This window comes from Gymnoscopelus microlampas (assembly GCF_963454915.1).
Source record: "Gymnoscopelus microlampas genome assembly, chromosome: 7".
NCBI lineage: Eukaryota > Metazoa > Chordata > Actinopteri > Myctophiformes > Myctophidae > Gymnoscopelus > Gymnoscopelus microlampas.
In genome coordinates, this window is record NC_139944.1 from 54139075 (window position 1) to 54162651 (window position 23577).

At 41.2% G+C, this 23577-nt stretch overlaps 1 pseudogene across 1 annotated transcript in view; it reads left to right on the plus strand.

Annotated features, from left to right (window-relative positions):
- Positions 1-23577, plus strand: part of LOC311048653 — a 115613-nt pseudogene that overhangs the window by 55022 nt on the left and 37014 nt on the right. Inside the window, exon 8 of the transcript in view lies at positions 8578-8667. The product of the transcript in view is annotated as an uncharacterized misc_RNA (transcript). The remainder of the gene's footprint in view (positions 1-8577; positions 8668-23577) is intronic.

The following is a 23577-nucleotide window of genomic DNA, read 5'->3' on the forward strand; positions in this document are numbered from 1 at the left end:
TGCAATCAGTAGAAGAATAAATCTGATACAATCAGAAAATACATTGAGTTGTTCTCTGCTGACATAACCTCTCTCCTCCTTCTAGGTCTCTCACTCCTTCCTGTGTGTAAAGAGGAGGTTTCCCCTGAACAGCAGGAGAGTCCCAGTCTGATCCAGGTGAAACAAGAACCTCCAGAGATTAAAGAGGAACAGCAGGAGAGGAGTCCCAGTGTGGTCCAGGTGAAACTAGAACCCCCACAGATTAAAGAGGAACAGCAGGAGAGGAGTCCCGGTGTGGTCCAGGTGAAACTAGAACCTCCAGAGATTAAAGAGGAACAGCAGGAGAGGAGTCCCGGTGTGGTCCAGGTGAAACCAGAACCTCCACAGATTAAAGAGGAACAGCAGGAGGAGTTACTTCAAAGACAAGAGGAGCCTGCAGGGTCATGGTTGACATTACTAGAAGTGAAAAGTGAAGATGATGATGAAAACAGAGAGACAGAGCCTCTAGCCAGCACATCTACTGAACACATGAAAACACAAGCTGATATAGAGGACTGTGGAACATCACAACCAACTAGTGATGACCAGCTCCTCTCTTCACACTGTTCTGAATCTGACATTACTGAGGACAGTGATGACTGGCCTTCACACTGTTCTGAATCTGATACTGAAGACCGTGATGAGTGGAAGCCCAGTGAACAGCAGTCAGCTTTAAACACACTGAAATCACGCAAGACACAACGTGTGGAAGGACAAAGACTTTCTTTGAGCAACAAGTTGTCTCAGAACATGAAATTGTCAAAACAAACATCATCCATGAAGAGTCAAACAGGAAAGGAAAGCTTTTGTTGTAAAGAGTGTGGCAAAGTCTATAGTAACAAAGGTAATCTGAAAACACACATGATGATTCATACAGGGGATAAGCCCTCTTGTACAGTTTGTAGCAAAAGCTTTAGTCAAACTAGATATCTGAAAATGCACATGAGAATTCATACAGGGGGCAAGCCCTTTGCTTGTTCGGTTTGTAGCAAAAGCTTTAACCAACCTCAACATCTGAAAATACACATGAAGACCCATACGGGTGAAAAGTCCTTTGCTTGTTCAGTTTGTAACAAAAGCTTTACCTGCTCTACACATCTGAAAATACACATGAGGATTCATACAGGCGAAAGGCCGTTTGCTTGTTCAATTTGTAACAAAAGCTTTAACCAACCTCAACATCTGAAACTACACATGGTGACCCATATTGGTGAAAAGCCCTTTGCTTCTTCAGTTTGTAACAAAAGCTTTAACCTTTCTGGACATCTGAAAGGACACATGAGGACACATACAGGGGAAAAGCCCTTTGCCTGTTCAGTTTGTAGCAAAAGCTTTAACCGATCTCAACATCTGAAAGGACACATGAGGACACATACAGGGGAAAAGCCCTTTGCCTGTTCAGTTTGTAGCAAAAACTTTAACCAATCTCAATATCTGAAAAGACATATGATGATTCATACAGGGGATAAGCCCTCTTCTTGTACAGTTTGTAACAAAAGCTTTAGTCAAACTAGATATCTGAAAATGCACATGAGAATTCATACAGGGGGCAAGCCCTTTGCTTGTTCAGTTTGTAACAAAAGCTTTAACCAATCTCAATATCTGAAAAGACATATGAGGATTCATACGGGGGAAAAGACTCATACAGGCGAAAAGCCCTTTGCTTGTTCAGTTTGTAACAAAAGCTTTAAGCAGTCTGGACTTCTGAAAGGCCACATGAGGACACATACAGGAGAAAAGCCCTTATCATCCTGATTGTGAAAAACCCTTAAATCTAAAATGTTACCTGAAGATGCACATGAGGACACGTACATGATAATGAAAACTTTAGTTGCAGTTTGTGTGCTAAATGTTTTGGTCAAAGTTAACTCACTGCTGTTAACACATCGGGTGCCAGCGTTTTTTCATAACAACTTACCGTGGTGCCAGCATTCTCCCCATTGACTGCGCTTTGCTGTTTAAAGTTTCCACGTGCGTTACAAGCAAATCCACGCAAAAAAAAGCATCGATTCATGTTCTGCCATGAGCGTGGCTACTGCCTGGAACCATAACATTCCCCTCGGAGTTACAACGGGGGGGGAATCGCGCACCGCACATGACCGTTTTTGCCCACAGGAAACAGATTCGGAGATATAGGCGTTTCAAAGTAGGAAATAGACAGGAAACGGATGGGGGGAAAAAAAGTGTTTCCGGTGAGCGATCTGGCACTTCCTTCGCAGGATTACAATGGGTGCTCCCAGAGCCGCTCTAGCCCCGCCCGCGCGGAGAAAAACGAAAAAAACAAAAAGACTGAAATCACGGTTCAGACCGTGAACGGCACCGAAGCTTCGGAACCGCCACTAAGTAAACACACGGTTCAGACCGTGTTTGGCACCCGATGTGTTATCTCATTCACTGCCAGACTTATTTCTGGCTGTGTTTGACCACTGCCAGCTATTTTCATTTCTTTTTACCTTTCAACTGGTCACAGAACATTTATATTCATTATGATCACTTGTTCGATCGTTTGTAAACACACACATGTCTAATCTGAGTGCAACACCCAGAGGAAAAGCCTTTGAACTGCGATGGCCCCTTTTCTTGTAGCAGCATGTGAATATACCATCTCTCGCCAAAAATGCACGCTTTTCTTACCTTTTCAACTGGCCACATAAAATGTATATCACTTATGATCACTTGTCCGACTGTTTGTAAACTGTGACGAAAAATGTCCGTCGACTACCTTTTTTCACTGATGAAAACTAAGCTATGACAAAACAGGGGACATGACATCTGTGAGCTTGTAGACCGGCATTTTGACGCCATCAAAGCCTGCCAAAATAATATTTTGTTGACTAAATCAACTGTAGATTTATACTAGTCGACTAAAATATGCATCAGAATGCTGGTATCTTCCTTCATCTTCATAAAAAAAAGCAAGATAACATGATTACAGTCTTCAAAAATCTGTAATCCTGCCTAACCTTAAAGGGCAAGACTACTTTGGTAGAGGTTTGGGTTGTGCCTTGCCATGATGTAATTCCAAAGGTGGACAAGAAATCTGAAATAATTGCTCCATTGATTACAGCTGGATCATTCAGAATATGCTCCTCATTATCTTACATTGTACGGTGAAACGGCTCTCAAAGTCACTCTTTCAGCACATAAACAAACACGAACAAAGTTGATTCAGACAATAAAGAACATCACAAAACCCAGTACTGTTTGTTTTTTTAATAAAATAATTCACTTCCTGTTGATTTTGCTATTTTTATTAAGAAGAAAACCCGGACTGGGTCCGCGGATCTGGATCTTCAAATAGTAAAATCAGCAGGAAATTGACATTAATATTAAAGAAAAACAGTAGTGGGTTTGGTGATGTTCTATATTGTCTGAATCAGCTATGTTTGTGTTTGTTTATGTGCTAAAATAGTGACTCTGAGAGCTGTTTCAGCGTACAATGTAAGTCAATAAGGAGCATATTTTTAATGATAAATTTCTAATCAATGGAGCAATTATTTTTTATTTCTCGCCCGCCACCTTTGCAGTTGGCAAGCTAACTGCACAACCCAAACCTCTACCAAAGTGGTCTTGCCCTTTAAATCCTGTCACATCTGTCTTTATATATATTTTTTTTTAAATGCAAGACCTTTCTGTTTGCCACAGCCTTGTACTGAGGTTATTGATTCATTTAATTATGTATTTTATTTTGTTATTTTCTATTTCAAATTCTTATTAGCCAGTTTTGATTGTATACAAATGTCCTTTTGTAAGGTGTTTTTGGATTCTGACAATTGTATTCATAGAAAAAGTACTAGATCTACAAGCTCACAACGTGTCTCAATGCGACACGTCAGCTTGTAGATCTAATATTTTTTAAAAGGTGTGACAATAATAAGTCCTGGACTCGTGAATGTAGAGTCATTTAAAACCGTTTCATTGTGCGTTACATTTATAATAAAAAGTAAACTGTCCTCCCTGTCTGTCCTTACTATCTGCACTCCAACAGAGTAGGGGAGCATCTCGACTGTATCTCACCTGTACACCTTCCAGTCCACAGTCACTGAACCCCGGCCCTCTATCCTGCGGGTTCTTGGTTAGTTACGGCTCTTCAGTGTCTCTGTCAGTTAGAGTAGGTACAGTAGCATCCTGTGTCCTGCAAGTACACACACACACTCCTTCACAAAAACACCTGCTGACATGATAGAGTGAATGTACATACACACACACACACACACACACACACACACACACACACACACACACACACACACATCCACCAGTAGCAAATGTTACATCGAGGTGCCCAGATGTCCTTCTAATGCCCACTGTAACTGGAGGTGCCTAGATGTCCCTATAGTGCCCACTGTAACTGGAGGTGCCCAGATGACCCTCTAGTGCCCACTGTAACTGGAGGTGCCCAGATGTCCCTACTTAGTGCCCATTGTAACAGGACGTGCCCACAGTAACAGACCCTGTGTTTGGTTTTGGCACGTTCATCTGGGATGCTTTTAATTTGACGTTCAGTGTCAATCTGGGGTTCACCAGCTGTAGCCTTGGATCAAGACTATCGTGTGTGTGTATGTATACCTTGGTTCTGTACGTAGTGTGGTATCTTTAAAACCACAGACTTACAGGTTTTACTGCACTATTGAAGTTGCCAACAACGCCATATTGTAGTTAGTTTGATGTTCCAGAGATGTGAATGAATGTTTGAAGAATGGATTGACACATCACTCCAGCATTGAGGTTACTTCTTCCGATTTATTGCATAACACAAACAGAGTACAAGCAGCTTTCTATGGAGACCCTGAGGTCCCCACCGTCGGCCCTTCGGCCCTGACTGGCACACACACACACTAGCTTACATTTGAGCCCATCTTTTATAGCAGTGGTCACATTGAGATCTAAAGAAGGTACATGTGTGGGTGTGTCAGCCTTGAAAGGTGAGACCCCACCTAGACAAACAATAGATCACACTTTGAGTCCCTGATTCGATTTGCAACTGAATGAGCCTGCAGGAAGGGCTTCTGTCTCCCCAATTGGGAATGCTAATTCCACCCCCACCCGGCTAGGACCATCAGCCACCTCTCTGAATAAGCTCTCCTGTCTGTACTTGTGAAGTGAATATGGCTTAGATTTGTATGTATGTTTATGAAATATACAACAGTAGTCTTCTCTTTTCCCCTCTACACCAAATATCTTTGCAAAAAATAGACGATCTACAAGCTCACAAAGCAAATGCGTTTTGAACTTGTAGATCAGCTATTTTCGGCGGATGTTCCACCAGAATAAAGTTGCTAGAAAGCCCCCTGTAGTAACTCAGAGGATCCCCTATTAAAGACCTATGCTATAAATAGTTGTAGGCCTAATGGCACAACAGCCCCTATAGACTGTAAACATCTTACTGTATTGTGAACCGCTTTGGGGACAGACCCATGAGCTTTGTCTCATATTGGTCCATTGCTTAAATGTTGACTGTTTTATTTTGTATTCTTAATTTGATTATTGATATGCTTTAGTTTCTTAAACCTGTGAAGCTCTTTGTGTCTGTCACTGTCTATGGAAGCTGCTGTACGAACACATTTTACTTACTTACTTAGTCAAGGACCCCTGGGGGTCCTTGACTAAGATTATAATAATATAATACTAAAAAAAATATTTCACCGGAAGAAAAACATGTGTGGTTGCTCCACTGCGCCCTCTACAGATCCGGTCAATGGAACTTTTCTATTGACCAGATTTTTCCTTCCGGTGAAATGTTTTCTTTTCTGGCCAAAAAAAGTGTATTTTACAGAGAAGTTCGGGTTCTGAGAGGCTTCCCACCTCCGAGAACAGACTTTCAACAACACAAAACAGTCTTTGTTTCGGTGAGTAATGAAGTGGTTTAGTTTATTTTTACTACAGATAGAGCCCTCACAGGACAGTGGAATTCCTTGTCTATGAGCAGAGCCGAGCGCCTGGCAGAGCGTTAGAGAGAACTCACTATTAACGCTCTGGACCAGAGCTATGCTCTACCATGGTTCTGGGGACTTGCGTCTCTATGGGTAGATCAGGGCATTGCAGGTCTGATGCTAGTGCTAATGCTAATGCAGCACAATAACACTCTGGTCTGCGGGTTTTGTTTACGTTTCATAACCCTGGTGATTATTAATGTATCTGCACTAAGCGGTGAGTCAAAGCTGTGTTTATTATTATTGTTCATTGGTTGATAATAATGTTTGTTTGTGTATTTATTTATTTATTGCTGCTCCCCGTTAGCCTTACGCTTTGATTTGGTTTATTTATCAAAGCTAGCAGCTACCTCTAGCATAGCTAGCTTCTAGCTATGCTAGCGGTTAGCTGCTAGCTTTGATAAATAAACCAAATAAAAGCTTAATGTCACACTTCATCATCATCTTCTATTCTACTGCACTGAGCAGCAAACACACATTTAGACCAAGTTGTCTGAATGTTAAGGCTTTTGCTTTGAGCATCGTTAGCACAACAATGTTAGCTTTACAATGTGTTATCAGAGTCATAATGTTTGTATGGGTGGATTCCATCAACACTATGTTGTCATCAAGCTGTCATAATGTTGTTTTTATGGAAAGTAGCTTAATTGTAAATATTGGTCGTTGCAGGTTGTGTTTTTCTGACTTTAATTGTTTCTAAAGTGTAGTTGTTTATTTGGGCTTGTTTCATAATGTTTAAACATGTATCTGAAAATATACACATTTTGCTCTTTAAAAATAAAAGGATTTGTTTTGAAATGAGCAGATCTAATAATAATCTAATCTCAGATTGAATAGTCATGTATAGAATAGTCAAATAGACAATGTATTTTAGTTTTATTATTATTATTTATGTTTATTCATTAAGATTCATACTTTAATACAGTGGTTCTCAACCTTTTCAGGCCCACCAAAATAATCATAATTGAACTGGGACCCCCCACCCCCTGACAAGCACTTAGAATTGTAGGCTTTATGTAGTTTGACTCGGGTTCCACAGATAAACATGCGAGGCGTTTTGAGCATGTAGATTGAATATTTTAACATTGTTTGCCTCTTTCTTAGTTAATAATGGACAATTTGATTTTTTTAATAGTATAGTTTGTTCATTACTTTTAAAGCAGTGATGGTCAAAAGTAATCAATCAATGTGCAGATATCCTGTATACACTTATACTGTATGTTGGTTTGTTTACTGTTGAGTGAGAAAACAATATTTCACATTAAGCTAGTCTCCACCTAGTCTCGCGTAGCCAGACCCCACAGAAAATGAAAAACAGCGACCTCTGTTTCTGATATTGTCTGTGGAGAATCTGTTCTTGAGAGATTAGTCTCCACCAGGCCGAAAGGCATGGCCGGGACTATGTTTTGCACCCTGTCCGTCTGAGACCTGTGCTCAGAGGAGCACTTTTTCTAGTTTGTGTTATCCTTTTAGCTCAAATGTCTGACTGTACCTCGTGCTGTTTACATTTCTGTCTAATAAGTATTCAATCAATCTAAAAAACAGTGTATTTATCTGTGGAAAGAAAATGGACATCATTGTTGAAATGAAACATTGTAATCGTAGGCTACCTGTGTAACTTTCTGAAAATGATACATTCTCTATGACAGGGGTCTTCAACGTTTTCAGGCGAAGGACCCCCTAGCTGAGAGAGAGAGATGAAGCAGGGACCCCCCTCTATATTATATTAAATTGTGTTTCAGATTCAACTTTTTTTGTTTACTTGGTCTGCTCTTTTTTCCCTCTACACCTATACCTCTTTGCCAAATAATAGCCGATCTACAAGATCACAACGCGTTGTGAGCTTGTAGATCTGCTATTTGTGGCTAAAGTTCTCCTCAGAAAAGGGATGTTAGGGTTCAAGTGGTTAAGGTAGAAAAATAAATCATATCACACAAAGATTTGGCGGACCCCCTATAGTAACTCTGAGGACCCCCTAGGGGTCCCGGACCCCCTGTTGAAGACCCCTGCTCTATGAAGCTGCCAGAGAGAAAGGCAGCAAGCGTATTGAAGTCTCCTCTTTTCAGGGCGTAACATTCTCAGCTGGTTGACAAGATGGAAGGAGCTGCATGGATGCATTGGGGGGCTGTGGAGACCAGAGAGACTGGCCTGGAGACGTTCACAGGGGGAGGAGGAGGAGGAGGAGAACATATTAGCACCCCCCATGGCCTGGAGGATCACAGTGATGGGAGAGTGTCTGGACATCCCAGTGAAACAGAGGTTAGTGGATTCAATGTGATCTCCTTCCTTTTGAAAAGGTTCACCTAGAATGACATGACCAACATAGCCTGGACACCAGGTTGAAAGTCTTCAGTGTTCAATTGTGCAACTACATTTATTTTGATTATGATATAACTATAGTCTAAATGGAATAGTCACTGTGTGTGTGTGTGTGTGTGTGTGGTTGTGTGTGTGTGTGTGTGTGTGTGTGTGTGTGTGTGTGTGTGTGTGTGTGTGTGTGTGTGTGTGTGTGTGTGTGTGTGTGTGTGTGTGTGTGTGTGTTGTATAAAGCAGATGTCTACCAGTGATGTCCATCTATCCAGTGACAACATGTTTCCTCAGCACTGCATGAATTCTTACGACACAGCAGCCCTGAGTCAGGACCTGAGCTCTGCTGCCCCCTGGAGGACTGCTGCCTGCATGACCCCCATCTACTGCGCTGACACTGAGACAGGCTGTGAGACACACACACACACCCCCCCCCCCCCCCACACACACACACACACACACACACACACACACACACACACACACACACACACACACACACACACACACACACACACTTTTTCAGACCCCGTAAAGTTGAATCCAGACTTAGTCAAGAGCAGAGTACATCCAAGGAGGTCTGCACTCAAGCCAAAGACGCCATAAAATGATTAACAAAATAAATACAAGTCAAATAGAGAATTTTATTTATTCTAATTGTATAACAGCTGGTCAACATTTTATCCTGCTAAACATTAAACACATTTAGACCTGAGGCCCATTCTAAAAACGCCTTCTAAATCCTGACCTAAGTTTTCTTAAAAACTTTTATTAAAAAATTACAAAAATATATGTTGCTAAATACTGTACATGGGAACAACAACCCCAAAAGAGGTTCCCGTCTTGAAAGGTATAGTTTCAAATAGGGGTTCCCGCCCTAAATGGGTTAAACACATTTCTGCCTCGCTGTCACAAGTTGAGGATAATGTCCATGTATATGACAGACTGAGCACTATGGTGTAACGTATACAAGTGATCAGAACTTGATCGGGCTGAGTTTGATCATTAACGATCAACATTTTAATGTCTGACCAGATCCATAGTTTCACATTGGAATGGAGATGCTTTACTCCGTGCCGATTAGGCTTTACACTGAGTTTAATGAGCTTAGTAAACCTTTTCATAAAGACTCTTTCTTTTTCAATCGCTCGTTTCAAGTCTGGGTATGCTTGTGATTGGGTTCTACTGAAGACCCATCCCTCGCTCCTCTTTACACCAATAGCACACTGGTTGCAGTCAGTTGAACTCGTAGGAATTTTTGCCCCGTAGGGCTCTAGTGTGGAGGGACAAAATGAGAGCTTTTGATTGATTGATTGATGTACTTTATTTAGTAAGACATGAGAACAACAGTACATGGAAGTACAAATTCACAATACAAGGTCTACTAAACTGGAAGACTCATAAAAGCACAGAGCTTGTTTCAAATGAGTTCCCCATGCACACAAATCATGATGACATATAAGAGACAGACAGATATACACAACTACTATAGAATGTCATACAATCAGTTTACAGGTTACTGGTATGAAGAGTGAGAAATATGTACAAAAGGAGAAGGAGAGAGGGGGGGGGGGGTAGGGGGGTAGGTTAGGTTAGGACTTAGACAGGGGCCATTTTCCAATTGCAGCCTCCTGAAGGTGTATCTTTAGGGCTGTTTTGAAAGAGAGTAGGGTTTTACACTCCTTTACTCCTTTTGGTAGGGCGTTCCACATTTTTGATGAATAGCATGAGAACGAGTTACTTCCCTTTGTTGAGCCAAAAAAGGGTTGGACAAGGTTTGTGGAGCTGCCTCTGGTATTGTGATCGTGGACATCATTAACATTTTGGAAGTATTTTGACAAATACAGGGGGATCCCAATGTTGTGATATATCTTGAAGACCAGGCCCATAGCAAGTTGCTGTACTCTGTCCGCAACCCTAAGCCATCCAATCCTATCAAAATGATCAGGGGTTAGATGGATTTTGTAGTTGAGGCCAAGAAGTAGCCTTACAAGTTTGTTTTGGGATGTTTGGAGCCTTGTTTTTAAGGCCTTGGTGGTGTTGTGATACCATGAAGTACATGCATAATCGTAATGACCTTGTATGAGGGCCACTGCAAGAGTCTTCAGAGTCTTCTTACTGACTTTACGATCAATACTCCGCAAATAGCGTGTTTTTTTGTGGACCGTTTTGATCGTTTTTTCAGCATTTTTGTCACCAGAGAGGTCAGCCTCCAAGATAGAGCCCAGGTAGGTAATTTCGTTTTTTCTTTTGATGATATCATCACCCGCTTTGATCGTGAAGCTCTCTGCCTTTCTGAGGTTAGGAGTGGACCCAAAGAGGATGCATTCCGTTTTGCCCAGGTGTAATGAGAGCTTGTTGTCGGAGAGCCAGATGCAGATCTTGTTGAGTTCAGAGCTGAGAGTTTTCTCAACCTGCAGCCTGTCCCTGTCCGAGACTAGCAGGGCCGAGTCATCTGCGAACAGGAACAGGTCGCAGTCGCAGGCTGACGACATGTCATTCACATATATCAGGAACAGTAAGGGTCCTAGTATACTTCCTTGGGGAACACCACAAGTCACTGGGAGGGGGGGGGACTGGGTGCCGTTTACTTCCACCACTTGCTCCCTCCCTTCCAGGTAGGATCTCATCCAGTTCACTGACGTGTCATCAAAACCTATTGCTCTGAGCTTATTGATCATAATCGGGTGATTAACGGTGTCAAAAGCCTTCTGGAGGTCCAGCATGACCATGCCGCAATATTTGCCCTTTTCAATCTCTTGTTTGATAGAGTCGTTCAAATAGAGAAGGCATGTGTCAGTGGAGTGGTTTGTTCTGAAGCCAGATTGGAATTTGTAGATTAGATTTTTCTCGGCAAGATACTTGTCGACCTGTTCATAGACTATTTTTTCCATGACTTTCGAGATGGAGCTTAGAATAGAAATAGGGCGGTAGTTGCCAGGGTCTAATTGGTTTCCTTTTTTGAACAGAGGGGTCACCCTTGCTTTTTTGAAGTCGTTGGGGACCTGTCCCTGTGTGGTGGAGAGGTTGAATATGTGGGTAATGATTGGAGCAATGGAGGCGGCTGAGTCTTTTAGAAATTTGGGGGGGATATTGTCGAGGCCTGTGGCTCTGTGTTGATGAAGAGCACTCAATTTTTTAAACACCTCTTCTGTTTTCACAGGGGAGAGTTTAAAGTCATCTTTGCTCGTAGATCAGCAATTTCTGGCAAATACAGATTGATTGATTGATTGAATACTTTATTTAGAAAGACATGGTAAAAGTACATGGAAGTACAATTCACAACACAAGGTCCTCTAAACTGGATCGCTCATAAAAGAACTTGGCTTATTTAAAATGAGATCCCTGTGCACTCAAATCACGATGACATTTAAAAAGACATACAGATATACATTACTATACCGAACGTCATACAATCAGCTTACAGGTTACTGGTATGAAAAACAAGAAATGTGTACAATAGACAGTTTTAGGAGGAGAGGAGGGGGGGGGGGGGGGGGGGGGTAGGTTAAGACTTTGACAGGGGCCAATTTGGAATTCCTGAAGGTGATTCTTTAGGGCAGTTTTGAACATGAGAAGGGTTTTACACCACTTTACTCCTTTGGGTAGGGCATTCCACATTTTTGTTGAATAGCATGAGAAAGAGTTGAAAGAGAGAGAGTGCCAAATCTGGGTTGAACATGATCAGTGGAGCTGCCTCTGGTGTTATGATCGTGGACTTCATTTACGTTTTGGAAGTATTTTAACAAATACAGGGGGATCCCAATGTTGTGTCGAATCTTGTAGACCAGGCCCATATCAAGTTGCCGTACTCTGTCCTAAACCCTGAGCCATCCAACCCTAGCAAAGTGAGCAGGGGTTAGTTGGGTTGTATAATTGAGGCCAAGAAGTAGCCTTACCAGTTTGTTTTGGGATGTCTGGAGCCTTGTTTTTAAGGCCTTAGTGATACCAAGAGAAGCATGCACAGTCGAAATGACAATGGATGAGGGCCCCTGCGAGAATCTTCAGGGTATTCTTACTGACTAGAAAGTTGATCCTGTACAGAAAACGTGTTCTTTCATTGACCTTTTTGATGACTCTTTCTACCATCTTATCATCGGAGAGGTTTGCCTCCAAGATGGAACCTAGGTTGGTAATTTCCTCCTTTCTTGTGATAACATTGTCACTCGCTTTGATTGTGAAGCTCTCAGCCTTGTTAAGGTTAACACTAGACCTAAAGAGAATGGATTCGGTTATACCCAGGTGTAGTGATAGTTTGTTGTCAGAGAGCCAGATGCGGATCGTATCGAGTTCTGAGCTGAGAGATTTTTCAACCTGCAGCCCGTCCCTGTCCGAGAGCAGCAGAGCCGAGTCATCTGCGAACAGGAACAGGTTGCAGTCGCAAGCTGATGTGTGATGGTGTAGAGAGCGAAAACATTAGCTTCTGTGAAGTCCACACTATTCAAAGCTATTTGCACACCTATGTATACTGCCCACTTGTGGCGGCGCTACAGAAAGAGTAGTATGCAGAAACCCAATGTAGCTTATAATGATGGCATGAGACTGCTGCTTAAAGACAGGGAAGCACCATCAATGGCTGCAGACCGGGACGGAGAAAAACACGTTTATAAAACAAGTGACCAAAGATAAAACCGAGAGCTGGATTAAGAAATTCCTGTCACCATAGTAAGCACCATAGGAATAACAATGACTGATGCACATGTATTTTCCACTGTCGCTTGACAAAAAATAAAAAAGACAATCAATAATCATTACAAAAAAATGCAATAAGTAGGAAAATAAATCTGATACAATCAGAAAATACATTTAGTTGTTCTCTGCTGACATAACCTCTCTCCTCCTTCTAGGTCTCTCACTCCTTCCTGGGTGCAAAGAGGAGGTTTCCCCTGAGCAGCAGGAGAGGAGTCCCAGTGTGGTCCAGGTGAAACTAGAACCTCCACAGATTAAAGAGGAACAGCAGGAGAGGAGTCCCAGTCTGGTCCAGGTGAAACTAGAACCTCCACAGACTAAAGAGGAACAGCAGGAGAGGAGTCCCAGTCTGGTCCAGGTGAAACTAGAACCTCCACAGATTAAAGAGGAACAGCAGGAGAGGAGTCCCAGTCTGGTCCAGGTGAAACTAGAACCTCCACAGATTAAAGAGGAACAGGAGGAGAGGAGTCCCAGTCTGGTCCAGGTGAAACTAGAACCTCCACAGATTAAAGAGGAACAGCAGGAGGAGTTACTCCAAAGACCAGAGGAGGCTGCAGGGTCATCGTTGACATTACTAGCAGTGAAGACTGAAGATGATGATGAAAACAGAGAGACAGAGCCTCTAGCCAGCACATCTACTGAACACATGAAAACACAAGCTGATATAGAGGACTGTGGAACATCACAACCAACTAGTGATGACCAGCTCCTCTCTTCACACTGTTCTGAATCTGACATTACTGACGACAGTGATGACTGGCCTTCACACTGTTCTGAATCTGATACTGAAGACAGTGATGAGTGGAAGCCCAGTGAACAGCAGTCTGCTTTAAACACACTGAAATCACACAAGACACAACGTGTGGAAGGACAAAGACTGTCTTTGAGCAACAAGTTGTCTCAGAACATGAAATCGTCAAAACAAACATCATCCATGAAGAGTCAAACAGGAAAGGAAAGCTTTTGTTGTAAAGAGTGTGGCAAAGTCTATAGTTACAAAGGTAATCTGAAAGCACACATGATGATTCATACAGGGGAAAAGCCCTTTGCTTGTTCAGTTTGTACCAAAAGCTTTAACCAATCCCATCATCTGAAAACACACATGAGTACACATACAGGCGAAAGGCCGTTTGCTTGTTTAGTTTGTAACAAAAGCTTTATCAATTCTCAAACTCTGAAAAGACACATGAGGATCCATACAGGCGAAAAGCCCTTTGCTTGTTTAGTTTGCGACAAAAGCTTTTTCCGGTCTGAACAACTGAAAGTACACATGAGGATCCATACAGGCGAAAAGCCCTTTGCTTGTTCAGTTTGTAGCAAAAGCTTTTTCCGGTCTGAACAACTGAAAGTGCATATGAGGATCCATACAGGCGAAAATCCCTTTGCTTGTTCAGTTTGTAGCAAAAGCTTTATCAATTCTCAAACTCTGAAAAGACACATGAGGATCCATACAGGCGAAAAGCCCTTTGCTTGTTTAGTTTGCGACAAAAGCTTTTTCCGGTCTGCACAACTGAAAGTACACATGAGGATTCATACAGGCGAAAAGCCCTTTGCTTGTTTAGTTTGCGACAAAAGCTTTTTCCGGTCTGAACAACTGAAAGTACACATGAGGATCCATACAGGCGAAAAGCCCTTTGCTTGTTCAGTTTGTAGCAAAAGCTTTAACCGATCTCATCATCTGAAAACACACATGAGGACTCATACAGGGGACAAACCCTTTGCTTGTTCAGTTTGTAACAAAAGCTTTAAACATGCTCAAACTCTGGAAAAACACATGGGGACTCATACGGGGGAAAAGCCCTTATCCTCCAGATTGTGAAAAACCCTTAAATCTAAAATGTTACCTGAAGATGCACATGAGGACACGTACATGGTAATGAAAACTTTAGTTGCAGTGTGTGTGCTAAATGTTTTGGTCAAAGTTAACGCTCGAACTCACTACTGTTAACTCTTTCACTGCCAGACTAATTCTGGCTGCGTTTGTACACTGCCAGCTATTTTCGTTTCTTTTTAACTTTCAACTGGTCACCGAACATTTATATTCCTTATGATCACTTATGCGATCGTTTGTAAACACACACATGTCTAATCCGTGTGCATCACCCAGAGGAAAAACCTTTCAAACGCGATGGCCCCTTTTCTCATAGCAGCATGTGAATATACCATCTCTACCCAAAGATGCACGCTTTTCTTACCTTTTCAACTGGCCACATAAAATGTATATCCCTTATTATCGCTTGTCCGACTGTTTGTAAACTATGACGAAATATGTCCGTCGACTACCTTTTTTTACTGATGAAAACTAAGCTATAACAAAACAGGGGACAAAACGTCTCTGAGCTTGTAGATCGGCATTGTGACGCCATCAAAGCTTGCCAAAATAATCTTTTTTTGACTAAATCACCTGTAGATTTATACTAGTCGACTAAAATATGTATCAGAATGCTGGTATCTTCCTTCAACTTCATAAAAGCAATAAAGCAGGATAACATGATTACAGTCTTCAAAATTCTGTCTGTAACCCTGCCTAACCTTAAAGGGCAAGACCACTTTGGTAGAGGTTTGGGTTGTGTAGTTACCTTGCCATGATGTAATTCCAAAGGTGGACAAGAAATCTAAAATTGCTCCATTGATTACAACTGGATCATAAACAATATGCTCCTCATTATCTTACATTGTACGATGAAACGGCTCTCAAAGTCACTCTTTCAGCACATAAACGAACACGAACAAAGTTTATTCAGACAATAAAGAACATCACAAAACCCAGTACTGTTTGTTTTTTAATAAAATAATTCACTTACTGTTGATTTTACTATTTTTATTAAGAAGAAAACCCGGACTGGGTCCGCGGATATGGATCTTCAAATAGTAAAATCAGCAGGAAATTGACATTTATATTAAAGAAAAACAGTATTGGGTTTGGTGATGTTCTATATTCTGAATCAGCTTTTTTTGTGTTCGGTTATGTGCTAAAAGGGTGACTTTGAGAGCTGTTTCAGCGTACAATGTAAGTCAATAAGGAGCATATTTTTAATGATCAATTTCTAATCAATGGAGCAATTATTTTGTATTTCTCGCCCACCTTTGGAGTTGGCAAGCTGACTACACAACCCAAACCTCTACCAAAGTGGTCTTGCCCTTTAAATCCTGTCACATCTGTCTTATATTATTTTTGTATTTTTAAATGCAAGACCTTTCTGTTTGTTTGCCACAGCCTTTTACTGAGGTTATTGATTCATTTAATTATGTATTCTATTTTATTGTTATTTAATATTTTCTATTTCAAATCCTTATTAGCTAGTTTTAGTTGATACAAATGTTCTTTTATATTGTGTTTCTGTATTCTGACAATTGTATTCATAGAAAAAGAAGCAGATCTACAAGCTCGCAACGTGTCACAATGCAACACATCAACTTGTAGATCTAATGTTTTTGAAAAGGTGTGATAACATATAAAACACACAATTGTTTGCCAAGTTGAAATCTTGATTAATATTGTATTTGTTATAAGATAGATAGATATGATGCATCTATCTATGTTTGTTGTGTTTCATGTTCAATTCATGTTTGCTTTGGCAATGTAAACACATTTCCTCATGCCAATAAAGCCCATTGAATTGACATACAGAGGAATCAACAAAGTCCTGGACTTGTGAATGTTGAGTCATTTAAAACCGTTTCATTGTGCGATACATCACATACATTCATCTGCCCGACCATATTTGAGAGCCAGTTTGACCTGGAGTGTGTAACCAGGCGTTCCCTCATCATCAACACAGTCACCGATCTGGAAGTCACATGATCAGGCCCTGTGAGAGCAAGAAGGTGCATCTAGCCCAGAGGGTGTATATTAAAAGGAGAAGCTCTTAAAATATAGTCACATGTAGGCTAATGCTGTGTGGTTCTACAACTAATCATGACTGCTAGGACCTTTACTGTTCCTGATATATGTAAACGACATGTCATCAGCTTGTGACTGCAACCTGTTCCTGTTCACGGATGACTCGGCTCTGCTGGTCTCGGACAGGGACAGGCTGCAGATTGAAAAAGCTCTCAGCTCTGAACTTGATACGATCCACATCTGGCTCAAGAGTAATCTAAAAGTCAACCAAAGAACACTTTTTTTTTTGTATAGGATTTCCTCTCTAGTCAGTAAGAATACTTGGAGGACTCTAACAGGGTCCCTCGTCCAAGGTTACTTTGACTATGTATGCTCCTTGTGGTACTACAACACCATAAGGCCTTAAAAACAAGGCTCCAGACATCCCAAAACAAACTGGTAAGGCTAATTCTTCGCCTTACACCCACAACTCATCTAACCCCTGCTCACTTTGCTAGGGTGGGATGGCTCAGGGTAGAGGACAGAGTACAGCAACTTGCAATGGGCCTGGTCTACAAGATGTACCTGTCAAAGTACTTCAAAAACGTAAATGAAGTCCACGATCACAACACCAGAGGTAGCTCCACTGATCATGTCCAGCCCAGATTTGGCACAAACAAGGGGTTTAATTCGTTCCCCTGCTATGCCACCAAAATGTGGAATGCCCTACCAAAAGCCGCGAAGGAGTGTAAACCCTACTCTCCTTCAAAACTGCCCTAAAAGAGTAGGCTACATTCAGGTGGCCCCTGTAAAAGTCATAACCTAGTCCCCACTACTAATACAAATAATCAATGGTTCTTTCTTTACTGGAGACTGGAGAAATGTTTTACAAAAATTGTTTGAAAGGAACATTGTAAGACAGGATATGTTTCTTCATAATAAATGCAGTTTTTGGGGCGGTGTAGCCGCCCCCTATAAGTGAGTTTTGGACACCGACCAAAAGATTTGTATACCCCCTAACCCTTCCATTGTTAATGCAAATCGATACTTTTGCAAAGTCAGCCAATCCCATTACAGCTAGTGTCATCACCACTAACTGTAATGTGATTGGCTGACTTTGCAAATTCAGGACTGTGATTGGCAAGCGAAACACATGTTTGACACATGTGCAGCCCTATGAATAGCAGTATGGACTTTAAAAAAAAGTCATTTATCCTTTTTTTAAAGTGAGTCATGTTGTGATGACCACACACCGCCCACTTCACACTGGGTGTGATTTTTTACTTTTCTTTTACTTCTGTACCGATACTGGAGAACTAAACTTGCTTTAAGGAAAATGTGCGAGGCAGGATTATGTCTCTTCATAATGCATGCATTTCCTTTAAAAAAAAAGGTTCTTGTTTTTTCGCATGGCTGTATTAAATAATTGACAAACACAGATTAATTATGAAGTGTCTTAAAAAAAAACTCATAGGTCTCTATATGACCTAACATTGAAACAGCATTAAACTCAACTAAAAAATGGAATCGTCTTTTTCTTTTTGCAATATCAACATTGCACATGGTGGTCTTGGCAGTCAGGAGGCATCAAAAGCAGATGCATGGATTGAAGCATGAAACTATTTGCATTTTTGGATTATCTATTTTTTCATGTTTTGAAATGTACTCGTGACCCATAATAATGTGTAATGGATCCAGACCCACTGTTTGGGAAACAGTGCACTAGACACAGACACACCACTCATTAGAACTATTCATGCTTTATATTCACTGTTGATGGATTATACTTTATACCTATAGAATAGCCTGTACATTACGTTAGCTCAGTCTGAGTGAGGATGTCTAGTGTCAGCATTTATTTATTCATTCATTTATTATCTTTAGTTTAGCGTCTATCTACATTTTGTAGGTGGCAATTTGGCACAACAGTGCCCTCTAGTGGACAATGTTGTTGACGTTGTGTCAGTATCATTGCAATGTGTTATAAATAGCAGTGGTGTAAAGTAACTAAGTACATGTACTCAAGTACTGTACTTAAGTACACTTTTGAGGTATTTCTATTTTACTAGAGTATTTCCAATTTTCTGTACTTTTACTTCTACTCCACTACATCTCAGAGGCAAATATTATACTTTTACTCCACTATTTGAAAACTTTAGTTACTATGCAGAAATAAATGATTACATTATAAAACATACATTAACCACTTTAGCCCTATTTTATACATAAGCCATTTGAAAATAGCAGATCTAGACTAAGGTCCAACTGCAAAAATATATTTTTTGGGCAGAAAATAAAATATTTCACCGGAAGGAAAACATATGTGGTTGCTCCACTGCGCCCTCTACAGGTCTGGTCAATTGATTTTTTTCCTATTGACCAGATTTTTCCTTCCGGTGAAATATTTTCTTTTCTGGCAAAAAAGTGTATTTTACAGAGAAGGTGGGGTTCTGAGAGGCTTCCCACCTCCGAGAACAGACTTTCAACAAGACAAAACAGCCTTTGTTTCGGTGAGTAATGAAGTGGTTTAGTTTATTTTTACTACAGATAGAGCCCTCACAGGACAGTGGAATTCCTTGTCTATGAGCAGAGCCGAGCGCCTGGCAGAGCGTTAGAGAGAACTCACTATTAACGCTCTGGACCAGAGCTATGCTCTACCATGGTTCTGGGGACTTGCGTCTCTATGGGTAGATCAGGGCATTGCAGGTCTGATGCTAATGCTAATGCTAATGCAGCACAATAAGACTCTGGTCTGCGGGTTTTGTTTACGTTTCGTAACCCTGGTGATTATTAATGTATCTGCACTAAGCGGTGAGTCAAAGCTGTGTTTATTATTATTGTTCATTGGTTGATAATAATGTTTGTGTATTTATTTATTGCTGCTCCCCGTTAGCCTTACGCTTTGATTTGGTTGATTTATCAAAGCTAGCAGCTACCTCTAGCATAGCTAGCAGAAGCTGCTAGCTTTGATAAATAAACTAATTAAAAGCTTAATGTTGTCATCAAGCTGTCATAATGTTGTTACTTTGGCCTTGTTTTTATGGAAAGTATCTGTCGTTGTGTTTTTCTGACTCTTAATAGTTTCTAAAGTGTAGTTGTTTATTTGGGCCTGTTTCACAATGTTTAATCATTTTTATTTCATTGATTGAATACATTATTAACAGTTAGCAGATTGTACAGAGGTACGGTTTACAATGATTGTTAAAAGGATAACACAAAAAGCCCTAGGGGCTTGTTTCCATTGTGGTCCTGTGTATTCAATTCATTCATAGCTGTAGAATACAACTCTCGTAGACGTATTTATGATTCTGACGTTTTCAATCTACGAGAGTTGTAGGGTTCACCCCCCATGGACACAGGGACTTTCAGCACTATACCCCGTAGACACTACACACATGTACAAATTGAAAATAGACGTGCTTACCCCCACGCACCAAATGTTAACTGTATCTACGGGATAGTAGTTTAATGTAAGAATCCATATATTTCAATAAAGAAGTGTTTTAATGCCGTCTGTGGCCGAACGCCATTTTTTCACCCTCGTTTACTTCCTGTTTACATTGAGTGTAATTCCGGGTTTCGCCAGATGGGGCGCGTCACTACCGCCCATTGGGAACTTCCGACAGAATCGGACACAGACGGCATTAAAACACTTCTTTATTGAAAGATATGGATTATTACATTAAACTACTACCCCGTAGCAAGAGTTAACATAAATTGGAGTGTGGGGGTAAGCACCTTTATTTTTAATGTGTACATGTTTGGAGTGTCTACGGGGTATAATGCTGAACGTCCCTGTGTCCATGGGGGGTGAACCCTACAACTCTCGTAGATTGAAAACGTCAGAATCATAAATACGTCTACGAGAGCTGTATTCTACAGCAAATTCATTTAGATTCATTAAGATTAACCAGTGGTTCTCAAACATTTTCATGACCAGGAAAGAGAGAGAGAGAGAGAGAGAGAAAGACCCGCAATTTAACATGTATTTGTCCACAGACCCCCATCTGGAAATATACACATTCTTCTGCTTTAAAAAGATAAATGCTCTGCTAATTGTTTTGTAATGAGCAGATCTACGCTCACATCTAAGCTCACAACACAACAACTTTGAATATAATGACAAAATGGTTACCGATGTATTTTAGTTTAATTATTATTATTTATGTTTATTCATGAAGATTCGTACTTTAATACAGTGGTTCTCAAACTTTTCAGGCCGCGACCCCCCAAAATAATCATATTTGAAACTGGGACCCCCCACCCTGACAAGCACTTAGAATTGTAGGCATTACATGTAGTTTGACTCGGATCCACAGCTAAATAAGCGAAGCGTTTTGAGCATGTATATTGGCTATTTTATTTATTTTGGCCTCTTTCTTAGATAATATTTGACAATTTGGCCAATGTTTGACTTTTTTATAGTATAGTTTGTTCATTACTTTTAAAGCAGTAATGGTCAAAAGTAATAAATGTGCAGATACCCTGTATAGACGTATGCTGTATGTTGGTTTGTTTACTATTGAGTGAGAAAACAGTATTGCACATTAAGCTAGTCACCCCCCCCCCCCCCCCTCATTTGAGGACCCCCTTGGGGGTTCCTGACCCACAGGTTGAGAACCACTGCCTTAATACCTCCAAACTTACATTACTTATTTGATTGGTTTAACTTTAACCTGTTTAAGAAAAAGAATACAGGAATATACTAAGAAAGTAAAGAGAAACATATCAGTATACTTGGAATGGCTCAGGGTAGAAGACTGGGTTAAGCAATTATCTCCCTTTTTTCTTTTTTGTACATAAATTATATTTGTCTCCGCCAGGCCGAAAGGCATGGCCCAGACAATGTTTTCCGTCCGTCCGTCCGTCCGTGTGTGGTTCCGTCTGTGAACAGCTAATCTCCGGCACCGTTGGCTTGATCACAGTGAAACTGTGCACACGCACTCCCTGGATGCCAGAGCAGAACCTCTGCCCCAAATATTTCACATGGGCCTGTTACGGCGCCACCAGGAGGCAAATCTTTGCAAAACACATTTTTTGACAGTACTCCTACAGATTGTGTGCAAACATCACATACATTGGTACACAGTATCTCTATAGTCTTAAAACCAAACGGGTCTTTCAGATTTTTTATATTCCATCCTGATTGACTAAGATTGGCTTCCAAAGTTTGGTCCGTTTTGAACAAAATACCTCAAATGATGAACACAGCGATACCTGTGCTCCCAGGAGCACTTTTTGTAGTTTGTGTTATCCTTTTAGCTCAAATGTCTGACTTTACATTTCTGTCTAATAAAGTATTCAATCAATCTAAAAAACAGTGTACTTACCTGTGGAAAGAAAATGGACATCATTGTTGGAATGAAACATTGTAATCGTAGGCTACCTGTGTAACTTTGTGAAAATGCTACATTCTCTATGAAGCTGCCAGAGAGAAAGGCAGCAAGCGTATTGAAGTCTCCTCTTTTCAGGGCGTAACATTCTCAGCTGGTTGACAAGATGGAAGGAGCTTCATGGATGCATTGGGGGGCTGTGGAGACCAGAGAGACTGGCCTGGAGACGTTCACAGGGGGAGGAGGAGAACATATTAGCACCCCCCATGGCCTGGAGGATCACAGTGATGGGAAAGTGGCTGGACATCCCAGTGAAACAGAGGTTAGTGGATTCAATGTGATCTCCTTCCTTTTGGAAAGGTTCACCTAGAATGACATGACCAACATAGCCTGGACACCAGGTTGAAAGTCTTCAGTGTTCAATTTTGCAACTACATTTCTTTTAAAGGAGACATCCGCGCATTTTAAGTGTTATCTTCAGGGTTCCCGCGGGTCCTTAAAAAGTCTTAAATTGTCTTAAAAAAAATATCGGGAATTTAAGGTCTTAATTTGTCTTATATTTGACCGTTGGCAGGGGCGGACGCACTGTAGGCCAAGTAAGGCCTTACCTCGAATCCACTGTGCCCGACTGTGCTTTCCCTCCGCCAGACAGCTTTTTGTGTATTTACTATGAATATTGCCCCCTATACTTAACGCTGACAAACAAGGCCTATACATATCCATTTTCTCTCTACGTCCTGCGTGTCTGGAGGATGAGTCTTTGAGCCAATGTGTATTCTCAGAATCCCTTTTCACACTCCAGTGTGAAATGTGTCTGTCTGTGTCCCTCATTCACAGAACCGGTTTTCTACGTCATGACATAAGCACACAATATAAACACCATGTCCTGGCCTCGTTCTCTTCATTTTCGATTCTTGAGACAGCAGAGAGACAACAATGGCACCAGCGTAAAAAAAAAGTTTATCCAGAGCAAACTCATCGATGCGAGGACGCCTAAACGAACGGCCGCCACCGTGACCGCATTCAGGACAAGCTGCTTGAGGCTGCAGCATCAGTCCTGCTTGGTAAAATAAAGGCTGAACTTAGTGGACACTATTTTGCAATAGACCTACTCGCGGATGAGTATAAAGATCTTTCCAAACGGGAACTAGTTGCAGTTTGTATTCGAGTCATGGATGGAGGACCGAGGACTCATCAAAGAGCGGGCAGTAGCCTAGAATTTATTGACACCGCGGATTTGACTGCACGGTGCATCTCAAAGCGCTCCTAAAAGAAACCTTTCCGAGCGCAGTTTATGTACACTGCAATTCTCACTGGCTAAATTTAGTGCTTTGCACTCTGTAGCCAAAGCATCCCTGGATGTTAGCTATATATACATATACAGGGTTGAGCTGTAGGGGGTACGGGGGGGTACGGCGTACCCTTAGTTCTGACACTGTGGGAGCTGGGGGCGCGCGTGCACGCACCGTCAGCG